Source organism: Microtus pennsylvanicus, chromosome 10 (assembly GCF_037038515.1).
Source record: "Microtus pennsylvanicus isolate mMicPen1 chromosome 10, mMicPen1.hap1, whole genome shotgun sequence".
NCBI lineage: Eukaryota > Metazoa > Chordata > Mammalia > Rodentia > Cricetidae > Microtus > Microtus pennsylvanicus.
Genome location: NC_134588.1, coordinates 45,205,862 through 45,220,352, shown reverse-complemented (window position 1 = coordinate 45,220,352; position 14,491 = coordinate 45,205,862). Strand labels below are relative to the sequence as shown.

Sequence of the window (14,491 nt, the reverse complement as noted above, 5' to 3'; positions counted from 1 at the left end):
GTGTTCCTCCAAACACACACATACATCTGCACATTGGTTATGTAGTTTCTTCATTTTATCGCCAGAGATGATTTGGGGCATGTCCTAAACACCCCAGAGAATGGTTGGCTACATTTGGATAAACTCAGCAGCAATACCCACCCACTTCAAGAAGGAACTTGAAGAGAAAAAAAAAAGCAGCATGCTAAATTTGGGGTTAATGTTTTTTAATGTTATTGAAAATGACCACTCCTGTTTATTTATTTCTTACGTTAGACACAGAGTGTCTTACTCGAAATGCTGCCTCCGTTTATTTTCTTCTTGCCTTATTTATTTTCTTATGAGGAAGAGGCCACTATCAACTCCATTTTGCAGAAAGAAACGCTCTTAAAAATTCCCCAGAAGCACTCTCCTTTCCTTGCCACTCCCTTTCAAGGGGTTGGTCTACAACCCAGAAAAATAAACTAAAATATAAACAAAAAGTGCAGTCCATGCTGGGCTTGCGAACAACGTAATATTTAGACTTTGAAGTTGAACAAAATGAAAAAAAAATTGAATTGAAAACTAAAGAGGCTGATTTTCCAGACACTAACGGGTGGATTTTCAGCTCATTTCAGTAAGCCGAATTTCGAATTTACTTTTCAATTAAGTGTCACATCGCTGTCACAGCTGGGTCTTTTTCCATCTTCCAATTTCATCTGAATGTGAAAAGCGATTCGGTTGTGTGTGAGTGAGACGGGTGAGGTCTGGGGAGGATCTTCCACCCCTATTGTTTTCTTGGGTGTCCTCGCTCCGGGGGCCTGGCATTCCTCACGTGTCTAAGGTCCTGAAGGAGCAGTGAAGCGCGGGGAAGCCGCACAAAAGACGTGCACAGGCTATCAGTCTAGAAAGATAAATTCAGTGTGCAGCCAAAATGCCCAGTACGCCTGGGATGAGGAGAAAAATACCCCTCCCGAAAGGGAAGGAAATTGGTTGACCTGTGGGGGTCCACAAAGAACTGGCTCGTTTGCAGGGGACGATCTTACTGCTGGGTCCCTCGTCAGTATCTTAGCTGGCGTGGTCTCACCCTTTCTGTCCTAGGAGGCTCGGAAGGGTAGGGAGAACAGTGCAGGGCATCCACAGCTTCCCCCAGCAGCTTTTAGCTTTTACTAAGTCGCAGACGCTTCCTTCAGTCGTCTTGCTAGCGCTGCAGCTCCGAGGCAAGGTGGGGACGAGCAGAGGCGGGCCTCGTGGCCTTGGCTGCGGCCAGCCCAGCCCGGCTCGGGAGGGGTAGGGCGAGGCTGTGCAGCCTTCCCCAGACAGCTTTGAGCCGGCACAGCCCCCGGGATCCAGGTCTCTGGATCTGCAGGACAGACGTGCCTCCTCCCGCCCCTCCCGGCTCCAGCCTCTCTCCGGTGAAGCCTCCGTCGGTTCCCACGCCACCAACTGACAGGCCCCTGGAAGGCCAGACAAGACACAGCTTTCTTATTTGGGTCTGCCCTCCCGCCGGCAAGGGTGTGCGCGAAATCACACAGACAGACACACCTCGCCCTCCATGCTATACACGCACACACACCACACACACACACTACCCTCCCGCTGAACACACACACACACACACTACCCTCCCGCTGCACCCACACGCGCCACAGAGACATGCAGTCCTCCCTTCCTGCAACACACACACACACACACACACACACACACACACACACACACACACACACACACACACACACACACACACACACACACCTCGCTCCCCTTCTCCCTACAGCACACAAACAGGCAGACAGACATCCTCCAGCCTGCCTACCCTCCTCCCTTCCCGCAGCCCCGGCCGCCAGGCCCCTCTTCCCGGATCGCCGCGCCCGGCCCCGCGCCCTCCGCAGGCTCCGCCCCGGGGGAGGAGAGCCGGACGCGCGCGGGAGCCGGGGAGGGGAGGGGCCGGGCGGCGGGGGAGTGTCTGGCTGCCCCCGCCCCTCGAGTGAGCGACTGGGCGCGGAGGTCCCCTCCCTCCTCGCTCGAGTCGGCCAGCTCCCGCTCGCTCCCTGCCCACTCCCGGGGGGCTGTTCCGTGGCGCGGCCGCCGCGGTCACCGCTTCTTTCACACTTTAGTTGCGAGCGGCGCGCCGCGCTCAGTGACTGGAGAGCTGGCCGCACGCCGCCTTCCCGCACACACGCACGCGGGCCCGGCTCTGGGGCTTTCTGCTTTTACTCCAGGCGGCGGGGAGGAGGGGGAGCCCCGGCCACACTGTGGGGAGGAGGAGGACGTGGAAGAGGGACGAAGAGAACGGGCGAGGAGGCCAGGGGCGGGGGGCGGGGGGCTTGCCACCTTCAGCCCCCCCCCGCGAGCGCCCAAGGTAAGCGGGAGCCACCGCCGGCGCGCTGGGCATCCCGGGTGGGCGAGGAGGGAGGCCTGTGGGGTGTCTGCCGAAGAGATGGGAGCCGCGATCCTGGCGTTTGCCGGCACTCTGCCCGGGCTGGGCTGCTGCTGCTGCCTCTGCTGCTGCGGGGCTGCCGGGGCTGCACGCTGCAAGGGACCTGAGCCAGGCTGGGGGAGCTGCAGGGGGGGCATCTTGCTTGCTGGGTAGAGGGACTGGGATGCGGTTAAGGCTGCTGACGACTTTCGTCACATCGAGGCCTGGGTGGCTGGTGTGAGACACCCCTCCCTTCCCACCCTCACCCCGCGCCGCCCTCAGCCTTCCTGCTCTTCTCTAGCTTTGCCTGTAGCCACTGTTACTTTGCAAGCAGGAGCTGGGAAGGAAAAAAAAACCACCCAAATTTAGAATGTTTTGCTAAGTCTCCAAGTCCCTTCTCTCGCTCCCACTGGTGGTGCGTTTATGTGGGTGATGTGATCCCCGGGATTTCTGAAGTTTTGACCTTTTCGGGGTGGCTTGTTTTCTGTATATCTGTTTGCCTTCCTAGGTGTATTTATTATTCGTGCCCTTGCGCGGCAGCCCGAGGGTGCTTGGTTATATTACATGAGCAGCTTTTTCTCCCCTCTGCAGGCAGTTCGAGAAGTGCCGCGGCGGCTCCTGGGCTGCCTTTGCTCAGCTGCTTAATGTCCTTCCTTATCATCCACCCTGCCCCCCTCCCTCCAGAGAGATCCCCCCATATTTAATGTTTGTGTGGGAGAAGTCTCTAGGCCGAAGAGCTTTCATTGCCCATTCATTCCTCTTCTGAAGGCCATGAATGGCTCAGGCTTGCTGATGAAATTTGGGGGTGCCTTTCCTCGCTAATGGAGTTGCATGGCCAAAGAGAACAATATGCACAGCCGAACAGGCATTAATCTTGAGAGCTAGCAAGCACAGTTTGAGAGGGAAGTGATTTGTTTCCAGTAGGAAGTTGTCAACCTATGAGATACCTTCATCGTCTGAGTTGGGAAAAGTGTTTTAAAATAGAGCTTATGTTCTGCGTGGCTGGAAGACAGCCATAAGTTCAGTTGCTGAGCAGCTCTGAAAGTGATACACCCTGATCAGCCAGAAGCTCTCTGAAGACGCTCTACTCTGACTCAGACATTGGGAGGGGGCTGGCTGGCCACAGATTTCCTGCAGGACTTTTTTTTTCCCTTTTAGAAACGTGGGGAACTGTCGAGCTGGTTGCACACATGGTTATAAGGAGCACCCTTCCAATTCAAGGCCATGGGCTTACTTTCTGCCCAAGGAGAATATCCTGAGTTTGGTAGAATTAGGTACCAGGATGAAACAGACATGGGTGGAGTGGGCCTGGAGTACTTCAGGTATGGGGGGAGGGGCGGAGGGACTGGGTGATAGTTAAGAAGGTTCGGTTAAGTCCAAGGTGTAGATTCGGGGGTGGGGATGGGGGGGGTTCTACCCTTTTTTCATACTTCTGCAGATGGCATATGTGATCGCCTGAGTATGTGCTGTGTTGTTTGGCTGGAAATCCAGTTGATGGGATTTGGAAATTAATCTGGACTCCATCATCTGTTTTTGTTTTCCTACTTACAAGGAAGGAAGGGTTCCTGGGATTGAACAACCCGGCGTATTTAAAGGCATTGGAAGCTAGGCTCGCATTAGCTCTTGGGGGCTCAGAAGTGCAGTATGGAAATGTAATCTCTTCTAATGTTTGGCGCTGTGCGAACGAGGTTCAGAGAGGTTCAGAGAGCCGCACTACTAGGAAAGCAAGGAGGAGAAGTGCTCTGGACCTCTTGGAGGGGAGACTGTCTCAGGAGGGCCGAGTTACCCCTGCCGCTTAGCTCTCACCTCATGTGGAAATACTCTCTCCATGCAGACCCCTTCTAGTGTAGAACCTAAACCCCACTTGCCCTCTGTCCACGTGGGCAGTAGAGTGTCCACATCCTCCAGCTGGAAAAAGTTCATTCTAGACGGATCTCAGTGTTCTCAGCTTCCTTCTTCAGGGCTAAAAGTTTTCACTCAAAGCTGAGCAAAAACTGATAGTTTTGTTTTCTTGGCTAGTAATTTACTCTTCCCCAGCCTACCTCCCGTAATCATTTTGTATGGATTCCTAGGAGCTGATAGGGCACTGTATAATGTGGTTTGATGAGATCTTGTCTCAAAGGAGGGGGTCAAAGTTCCTGAAGATGACCCCTGAGGTTGTCTTCTATCGTTCAGATGTGCTTGGGTTCTCCCTCTTGCCTTCCCACTCCCTCTCCTCCCTTCCACCCACTCTCTCTCTCACACACATACACACCATCACCACCACCACCACCACCACCACCACCACCACCACCACACACTTAAAAGAAATGACTTGAATCTCCTGAAGAGTCTCAAGAGATGAATGAAGAACTCCATTCATTGGGTCCCTGTTGTGACTGACTCAACCGTGCCACTGAGGACGAAGATGGTTCACAACTTGTACCATGTCTAGGATGCAGGTGTTTTTGTCCGGTATTGGATTTGGCGCTGAGCAGGCTTTGCTCCATGTTGTGTCTGAGTGGCTTGCTCTAAGCTCTTGTTTGACCACTTCTACTGCATGCTCTTTATCAACGAAGTTGTCAAAAGCTAAGTGTCCCTGTGCTTCCCTTAAGTCAGAGAGATGCGGGGGAGATTTATACAGAGAAACCTAAGTGGGCTCCGTTTGAACACATCTTTATAATTGGTAACCATATAAACACCTTTTGTGGCAGGTATATTTAGATATAAACGCCTGGGCTTTTGTATCCTTTGAAGTTTTCTTCAAGCCCTAGTTTGAAGGTAACTCGAAGGAGAGACTAGCAAGGCAGTTCTAGCCGGACACTGTGGAAGAAGAAAGTGAGTTAACAAAACAAAAAAACAACAATAACAAAAAAAACGCTCCACTTGCATTGTCTTAAGATACAGTGCTTTGTTTTCCTTCAGCTTGTTAGAATTGAGTATGGAGGGGGCGTGGCATTGCTTTGTGTATCCTGAATGTATTTCTCCCCCTGCTGTGTTGCTGAGGTCTTCAGCTGTGGGTGCTGGTTTAAACTGTTTAATTCTGGATCACCTTGTGGCTAAACCCTGAGACCCTGAACTCAGGAGAGTGGTGAGGTTGAGGCTGTGTTCGGGAATGAACTGGAGCCCCTTAGCCGGCCCTCTGAGCAGCACCCTGCTGGCTGCCAATCAGAGAGGAGGCTTGGCACGTTTGTCCTTACAATGCAATTTTACATGAAAATGATTTCCACAAAAAAGTTCATTTGCCTTCAACGTTTCAGGAACCTATTGACTGTGCAAAGCAACCCAGACAGCTAGTAAATAAGAATCCACTCTGATAATGGAGGGTTTAGACTTAGTTTCATGAAAAAGTATATCTTTTCAAAAATACTGTTTTGGACATGATTACAGGGGAGACTCCACCCCACAGTGAGTGGAGGGTTATGGGAGATGATCCAGGTGCGAAGACCCCCACACAGTGTACATGGTGGGTGTTCAGGTGTTTCTCTGATCCTGCTCTACGTTAGTATGCAGAGTATTTTCAGTAACCTTTCTGTTTATTGTGTGTTTGTGAGCACACGTCCATGTTTGTGCAGAGGATAGAGGACAGCTTACAGGAGTCGGTTTTCTTCCTGCACCATGTGGGCCCCAGGGTTCAAACTCAGGTTGTCAGGTTTCATAGCTTGAACTCTTATCCGATGAGCCATGTCACTGACCCAAGTAGAAGTCATTTTTAGCCGGGCGGTGGTGGCGCACGCCTTTAATCCCAGCACTCGGGAGGCAGAGGCAGGCGGATCACTGTGAGTTCGAGGCCAGCCTGGTCTACAAGAGCTAGTTCCAGGATAGGAACCAAAAAAGCTACGGAGAAACCCTGTCTCGAAAATTAAAAAAAAAGTCATTTTTATATTACGAATATTTTTTTAGCAAATATGTGAATTTTAAACTATTTCATGATTCTTCTTTAAACATCACTTCATAGTGTGGGGAAAGTAAATTGTTCTCAATAAAATCTGAAAAGTAGATTGTAACAGACAGTACAAAATACTGGTTAGAAAACTTCATGTGTGCGTGTGCATGCACCAGCATGCACACACAGGAATAGGTCTTTTGTGCAGGAAGAACTGTCATACTAAAACTGCATTTTAGGGTGACAGTTTTGACTTTCAGGGCTCATAATTCAAGAGCTTATCTGAAGTGGTGTGTAAATTATACATATACATATTTTTAAAGTGGGCAATCATTCAGCCTGTCTCAGTTTTGAAGTTTAATTTTACAAGTTACAGTTGCAGTAAGAAACAACATGACATGCTGCGGTTATGCAATTATGAGAGGAGCGCTTGGGGGTAAACCAGGACAGGATAAACATGGAGATGAATGCATAGCAGTGTCTGCAGTCACTGGCTATTAATATGATCCTTACTTTCCTATAAATGTGTAGCTGGAAAGATGTATGCCCTCAGTTGTAAGTTGCTCTGCTCCCTACACTTGGGAAAGAGTACAGCTTCCCTAATCTGCACGCAAGCTCCTGACCAGGCTGCTGGCAGGCAGGGCTGTCGTCTCATCTCAGAAACCCCCGTGGCAGCTGGCAGGGCACTACTACTTTGCACTTGGAAGTCACTCAGATAGTAATCAAGCTAAAGGAATTAACTTAATTAGTTCAGGTCTGTAATGTGTTAAAACCTTGGAGAAATACATTAGACGCAGACATAGTTTTTTAATAAATCTGTGTGATAGTTTATTAAGATTGTGTATTCTGTATCAGGGTGGAGCTTTTGAAACATATTTGATGGGGAAGTAAATATGGAAAACAGGATACTTTAACAGATAACCGCAGCTCTAACTTAGGGTCATCTTCATTTGGAATAGCCACCATTTCCTTACCTGATGAATCCTCCTCTCCTGTGATCTTCACCCTTTTGTCTGAGGAGCTCAGCCAACACCTATACCTCCTGTTTATCATCTCTTGGCAGTTTCCTTTCATGTCTGTAGTCGCCTTGGACACTCAACTGCAGTGGCAGCAATCAGGGGCTTCTATGCTGGCATCTCTCCTGGTAGCGAGGTCCCGGGAGAGCTCTAGCACTCCCGACTCCTAGTGTATTTGGTCCACAGCTGCTTCCTCCAGAATAACCCGGAAAAAAGCAATATGGAGCCCTGCCCAGTGCAGTGATCTCACTCAGGCTCCCAGCATCCCGGGGTTCTCTCAGAAATCTGTTCTCTTGGGCTGGCCATGCTTACCTTCAGTTTCTCTGCCAAATATCCCTTTCACTTTCCTGTTCTTCCTGGAGCTTTCCCGTGTTTTTCCATTTCATGGATGTCCACCCCAGCCCCCTCTGGCTGCCCCTCCCACCACTTTGTCTCACCTGCAAGAGAGGTTCCTGTGAGGATGGGGCGCACTAGTCTCTTAACCAGGAAATCACTTTCTCTGGCCCACCTGCAGCCCAAGGGCTTCCAAACCCAGCTCCTCCCCTCTGCCCTCAGGGCCCCTCTGCTGGTGTCCTACTTCGCCCCACACCTCCTCACCCCCCTCCCACCCCCATCAAGCCTTAGCTCTTCCAGCACATACCTGCCTCTGCCTGTCTGACAGCCTCCCGCCATCTCTACAGATGCGTTTACAGAATTTGGGAGCTGACAGGCATACACTGTATACCTCATGTGATAGGTGGAATTCGAGCATCGGGAACTTTGGAACTTGTTTTTACGTTTGACTGCACCCTGCTATATTGTAGACGTGAAAGGCTCCTAGGCCATTTCAAAACAACTGGAGCATGGCTTGCGTGTGTCACTTCACTTAGCAGTTTGGTCCTTTGTGGGATAGTAGCAAAAGGAAATATCCTGATGACGATTGTTATTTATAAAGATTTGATCAACAAATCTTGGAAAGCATTTGACAGCTTCCCGTGATAGTCCCGTTCAAAGGCTTTGTTACATACCAGATTCTCCTTGCTAATCACAAGTAGAGTGATTTCATTTCATCTTCTTTATCTTTTCTTCTCTTTTGGCTAAACAAACATTGCTGTAACTTGAACCATACTTCCCCCCATTTGTTGGGATTTTATAATTGGTAGTCATAATAATTGGTAGCTCATGGCAGTTCTCCATGAGCATTTGATAAGCCCCTGGTTATCACATTTCTGCCAAGCGAAGGCTTCCTAGCAAAGACCTGCCATTGTCGATTTCACCTGTAAGTCTGTGGTCCACGTTGAGCTTATTGGGGAGACTAGAGCTGTGGGAAAGGTGCTTGGGTGAGGACTCTAACATCAGTGAATGAAATGAAATACAGCCCAGTGGTAGGGAAGGCACCTTTCTAGCAGGTCGGAGGTCCTAGGTTTGATTCTCATACCCAGGGGAAAAAAAGCAGAGCCACATAAGCCGTTGACCTGTTAATGCAGGACTGGCCTTTTACGAAAGCTGGACTTGACAGTTAGCTCTGACACAGAGAGTACGGTGACTGGGAGACCATGGGCAGTGTCAGTGAGGATTCCCTCTCTGTTCACTCTCTGCTTTCTTTGTTGGTGGCAAATAGTGCGGTGTTTTGAGGTCCTCATCAAACCCATATATTCCACTTCACTGCTGACTTACGGCTTTTTCTGCCTGAGAAGTACATTGTTTCCCTGGAATGTGGGGACATATTCGTACCTGTTCTCAGAGGTAAGTGGAAAGTGAAGTGGGTCTCAGAACAGCCTGAGAGGCGCTCTGCACATCTCAGCCGCTCTCCTGACAGCCTCTCCTTGAACTTCGTTGTTAAGAAAAAGAACTGCATTCATTGTCTCCAGCATGGTAGGGGCCTTAGATTCACACGGCTCCTCATGAGAAGGCCCTGGGTAGAGTAAGTTGAGGCAGAGTGCTTCCTGTATGCCAAGGGGTGACTTCAGTTCTGTCTGCAAGCTCTAGCAAAAGTAATTTCCTGGGATAGTCACATAACAGTTGCTAGGATTGGAAGGTTATAAGGGAATAAGCAACATGTACCTCATTGTGCATGCCGGACAGGTACTTTGGTGGAGGAATTCACAATTTAGGAATCTCTTGGAGTTGTTTAATGTCTCCTGAAGATTCAGATGCTCAGTTTTCTATGCTAGAGACTTGTGGCACTTTGAGAAAGCTCCCCCAAAGCAGATCTGCTTACCTTTGTGACTTCCTTAGACCTGGGCCTCCTTCTTAACTGTTTCTCTTGGGACCGAAGCCCTGTCTCAAGTCTGAGTTCAACTCCTTCATGCTCTAAGGAATTCACTCTTCTCTAAGAATTAGTTCGTTCTTTGCCTTTCATGTACTCCTGTAGCACATATTTTATTATTACTTTTGGTTTTAGGTGAGATAATTTTTTTCATTGCAGCGAATGGAACCCAGGATGTTATAGACAAGCCTTTCGACCACTGAACTATATCCCCCGCCCATCATCATTTATGTAATTTCTTGGTTCCAGCTATATGCTCTCCTGTCTTGCCTACCAAGCCAGAAGAGTTGATTGTGTTGTATAAATAGTTATTGGTTAATTGACAACTCTAGTTGTCAATTGATGTGAAGCTTGGATTTTTTTTTTATGGAAATGGTGCTCCTATTTAAAAATTTTCTTAACTAGATGAGGAAGTCTAGTCTGGATGGAGAAAGATAGTGTTGCAGTTGGCCAAGGTGAAGGCGACTAATCTTTCTTACTTGCTCCAGTAATGTATTGAACAAACATTTGCTTTTGTTGATGACGATTTGTGTCATCTCAGTGCCTGGCACCAGGGAGATGCTGGAGCTACAGAGACCCAGAGGCCCAGCCCTGGTTTTGGGTAGGTCCTGGGCAAGCAGGAGAGTTGTCACGTGAACATGTGCTCTGTGGTGAATTCCTAAAGCTGCTTTGGGAGCTGAGATAAGAAAGCACTGGAGTTGGGAGATAGGCCCACAGGACACCCATGTTCCCCGGGAACAGTCTTGGTTCACACCCCTGGCTCAGCACGGCTATCTGAGCCCCCATCACTAAAGGTCTCAGGTTGGACAGTAAGTTACAGTTTGATCAGTTTTAATTTTTCCCACTCTCCTCATTCATTGACTCTCAGGCCGGTTCAGAGACTGGCATTCTGGGACAAACAGGTCAGGGAGCAGGGGAGATGAAGCAGGCCACTGTGGGCATAAGAGCTTCTGTGATGAGGCTGTGGATCTGTGAGGCTGCTCTGTCCAGGTGATGGAGGCCTGGAAACTGAGGCTGATGAACTGCGTAGAGTTCACTGTAGAGTTTGGACTTTTACCCAGCATCTCAGCAGTGAGAGTCTCTGAAAGAGGGAAGATACTTCTTTTTCTGCATGGTCATTTCGTAAGTGTAGAGAAAAAACTAACAAGGACAATGAGAGAACTAACGAACTGTGGTTTTAATACCAGCCTGATCAGGGGTACTGAGAGCTAAGTTAATGCCTAAGCCTGGAGAAGAGGTCTAGGAGAAGGATGAAAAACAACAGAATCAGAAGGAACCAGTAAAATGGGGGGAGAGCAGGTGATGAAAGAAAATGAAGGATAACTGCTAATATTTTCTGAATGGATCATGCTCTCTGAGATGAAAATCTAAGCATCGAGGGGAAAAGTTACTGTGTCAGTTTAAAATCTACTGTTTTAGGTATGTCTGTTCTCTTGGATGGAGAGGCCTAATAGGCAGCTGAAACTCTGGCCTGGCTTTCAGAAGAGCAGTTGGGATAGAATTACAGGTTTGTTCTCAGCTCAGTCACCATTTCTTAGGGAATCATTTTGTAATTTCCACGGCAAGGCTAAACCCCTCTCTTCTACCTTCTTACCATGCCATGCAACTCCTCCCTTGTATGTCATCTCAGCATTGCAGCAGCATGTTTATTTTTATGATTTTTGGATTAACATTAATACTACTCCTCAACCCAAGTGTAAAGAACACAAGGGCAAGATTGCATCTCTTTGATCCTTCCCTATTAAAAAAGTTCTCCATAGGGTGTACAGCACATGTTTGTTGAGTAGATATGTGGATGGATGGATGGATGGATGGATGGATGGATGGATGGATGAAATGTGGTAGTGCTTTTGAGATTTGGTAGGAGATTGCCCTCTCATATGTAATGAGAAATGGGAAAACATCTGGGAGAAAACAGAACATTGGGTTCTGGGAAACTCCAGCCTTCAAGATGTGTGATAGAAAGGACAGAGAAGAAAATTACATAATGGAGGTTCTCAAAAAAGGCAAGCAGACTAGGCGAGAGAGGGGAAAGAAAAGATCCCGCGGTGGTGTTTGGTCAGAATTCTTGCATGAAGAAGTAAAATAAGATGTATGAACTTTACTCAGGATTTGTGATGACTCTTATTAAAGAGAGCTGGGAATATCTACTTCATTGAAGAATATCAAGTATTTCCTCACTCTTCAAAAGCGCTGGCAACTTGCCATGGTTATGTGCTAGGGTATGCCTCATTCAAAGCTTAAAGTTCGTGTTCGTTTGTTGTTCAAAAATCTCAGTTTAGCACTGCGTAACTTACGCCAGAACCTGGTGAGGGGGTAACAAATTGGAGCTGTGTTTTGGAAGGAGGATGAAACAGCACAATGTTCAATCATTTTGAATTTCCTAGTGTGTGTATTGATTTGTAAGAGGATAAAAATACATCCTGCAGATGAATAGCCATTACGGCTAACCACACAGTTGCAACATTGTCTCTTTTCTGCAGAAGTGGAGGGTGAGAAGCCATGTCATTAAAGATTTGTAGTGTAAGTAGGGAAGGCCACCAAGAGTCTGATGTTCCTGTTTGCAGTCCCTACAGAGAGACTGGTTGCAGAGAGATGGGAGGTAGAGGTGGGTAATGCATCCCCATAAAGCGGGAAGGGTTTGATTTACACACTCTCTTCAGCGTCCTCCACTTCTAGCTTGGGATCTTGACTTACAACAGCACTGCTTGTATTAATTGAAGCTAATGCGTACTGAGTATTTACCCTGCGCTCAGGTACTGTAAGAGTGCATCGTATACATTCTCTTCTTCAGTGTTTGCAGTAGCTAGCTGTAGCACTTACCCTTCCTTCTACTTTATAAATAGGAAAATGGAGACACATCGTGCTTAGGACCTTTACCAAAGTCTGTGGGTAACAAATAGTGGCTACGAGACCAGAATTAATTTCTCTGACTCCATTGTCAGGTTTTTAACAATTTACTCCTCGCCAATGGTGCCCTCTTCTCTGCCTGTTCTCCCTACCTGTGTTTCTTTTTGAAGCGTAATTACACACATGGTTATCGTCTTGTTTGACCTACTGGGTTACAATTTCTAAAAGATAAGGACCATTTTTTCATATAACCATAATACTATCAAGCCTAAACTTGTTTTAACAGCAAGTCTTTTTTTATCAGCTATCCCAAGAGCAGATTCTCTTGATTGCCTCTTTCTGTTTTATAGTGATTTCCTTTGTGACACGCAGGATCCAAGCGATGTTCACAGCTGAGGGATGCGTCTGTTTTTGTAGATAGGTTTCCTCTCTCTTTATCTGCATCCCTTCCTCATTCTCTTCCCTTGAGCTTGTTTGCTGAAGAGACAGCAGCGTGTCCTGTGAGGTTTCTGCATTCTGTGGCTCTCCTGGTTTCGTCTTCACATTTTCCTGTTTTTCCTGCACACTGGTCGCTCCTCACATGGAGTGTGGTACCCGTCCCGGTACATGTGGTCACAGACACCCTCTTCTTTGGGGGAGGAGTTAAGAGAAAGGACCTTGACTGAGGTCTGGTGGGTAGTAAGTGAGGTACTGAGACTAATCCAAGCTCTAATGGATGACTCGGTGGGCTTTGCTGTTGTCAACCTGTTCCTTCCACAGTAGAATTATTCCCAGGCCCTTCAAGCTGCTGAGGGTCAGTGCCATTGTAGAACAGGTTATAAAATCAGGATAGCCTTGTATCTGCCCTTGCTCACCTTTTATCTGAACTTGCTAGCTGGAACTTTTCTCTCATTAAACATATCAACCATTTGGTTACTTTGAGGTATGTGTCATTTAGTACAATTATTAATTGGTTTCCTTCCCTCTGTTAATTAATGTTCAAAATAATTGAGTTGATTTTTCTAATATCCTCCAATCGAGACCAGTGTAGACTTTTATTGTATTGTTTATGTAAATACCATTATGAACACATGGGTTTTAATGCAGTTTGTATTTAAACCCCCGTGATTATTTATTGATTTTTGTACATTTTTTTTCTTGACAGGGTCTTGATTTTAGACCAGGCTGGCCTCCAATTGGCAATCTTCCTGCTTCAGCCTCCAGATGGCTATTTCTTTTGAAGTTCTTTTTACGTTTTTTCCAGTGGGAGAGTCTTTAAGTTGGTTTCTGAATCTGCTTGACAAGAGTAGGAAGTCATTGACAGATTCATTGCGTTCTGTTTCAACAAGGTATTTCAGATTTATGTTGCATTTTTCCTACCTTGATCTTTATTAGTGAGAAATGGTATTTACACACCAAGCCTGGATATTAAGACTTCTTGCTACCTTGCTTGTTTTTTCCAATGGGCAGAATTATGAAGGTTTATATATATGCACATACCTATTGAGATGTGGATATAAACACATATGTATGTATGGAAGACACTAATTAATATGCACATATGTATATGTTCAGTGCATATTTATTTATTATATTATTTTAGTAATACAACTTTTGACCTTTTTCTTCTTAGAAAAACAATAGCTTCCTGTAGTTCCATACATTCCTTTTTACACTTTGTAGCATCTTACAACTGTGACTCTGCTGTGTTAAAGTATCCCGGTTACTCATCTGAATGTATGGCTGCTTCTAGTCTTCACTTTATTGTAGTGGGAACTTGTTTGCTTTTGTTGGTGGAGAATTAGTTGAAAATCAAGCAGAAGACTTGAGTGTACAGGGGCTACAACGGCCTTTTGAGTGTTTGCTAGTTTTCTCCATGGCCTTTCTTTATGATAGGTTCTAAGAAGTAGCATCACAGGGCCAAAGGATAAATACCGTGCCGTTTGCTCAGTAGAGTTTCCCTGTCGCCTTCAGAAATGCTACAAGATCCCCAATGGATTTTTTCCCTATACCTCTGATAAATCTTACTTTATAAATTAGGCATAGTACAAGGTTAAAATGAAGCAATGACGACATTATTAAGTAAAGTTATTTAAAACATGAGTTACATATTTCTGGAAGTTTCTATGCATAGTTTCCACATATAAGTATGGAGT

At 46.8% G+C, this 14,491-nt stretch overlaps 1 protein-coding gene across 1 annotated transcript in view; it reads left to right on the top strand.

Moving 5' to 3' along the window:
* The first annotated feature begins 1,929 nt into the window (after window positions 1-1,929).
* Window positions 1,930-14,491, top strand: part of C10H1orf21 (chromosome 10 C1orf21 homolog) — a 196,568-nt gene continuing 184,006 nt past the window's right edge. Inside the window, exon 1 of the mRNA XM_075988221.1 lies at window positions 1,930-2,320. The gene's annotated coding sequence lies outside the window, so the exon portion shown is untranslated. The remainder of the gene's footprint in view (window positions 2,321-14,491) is intronic.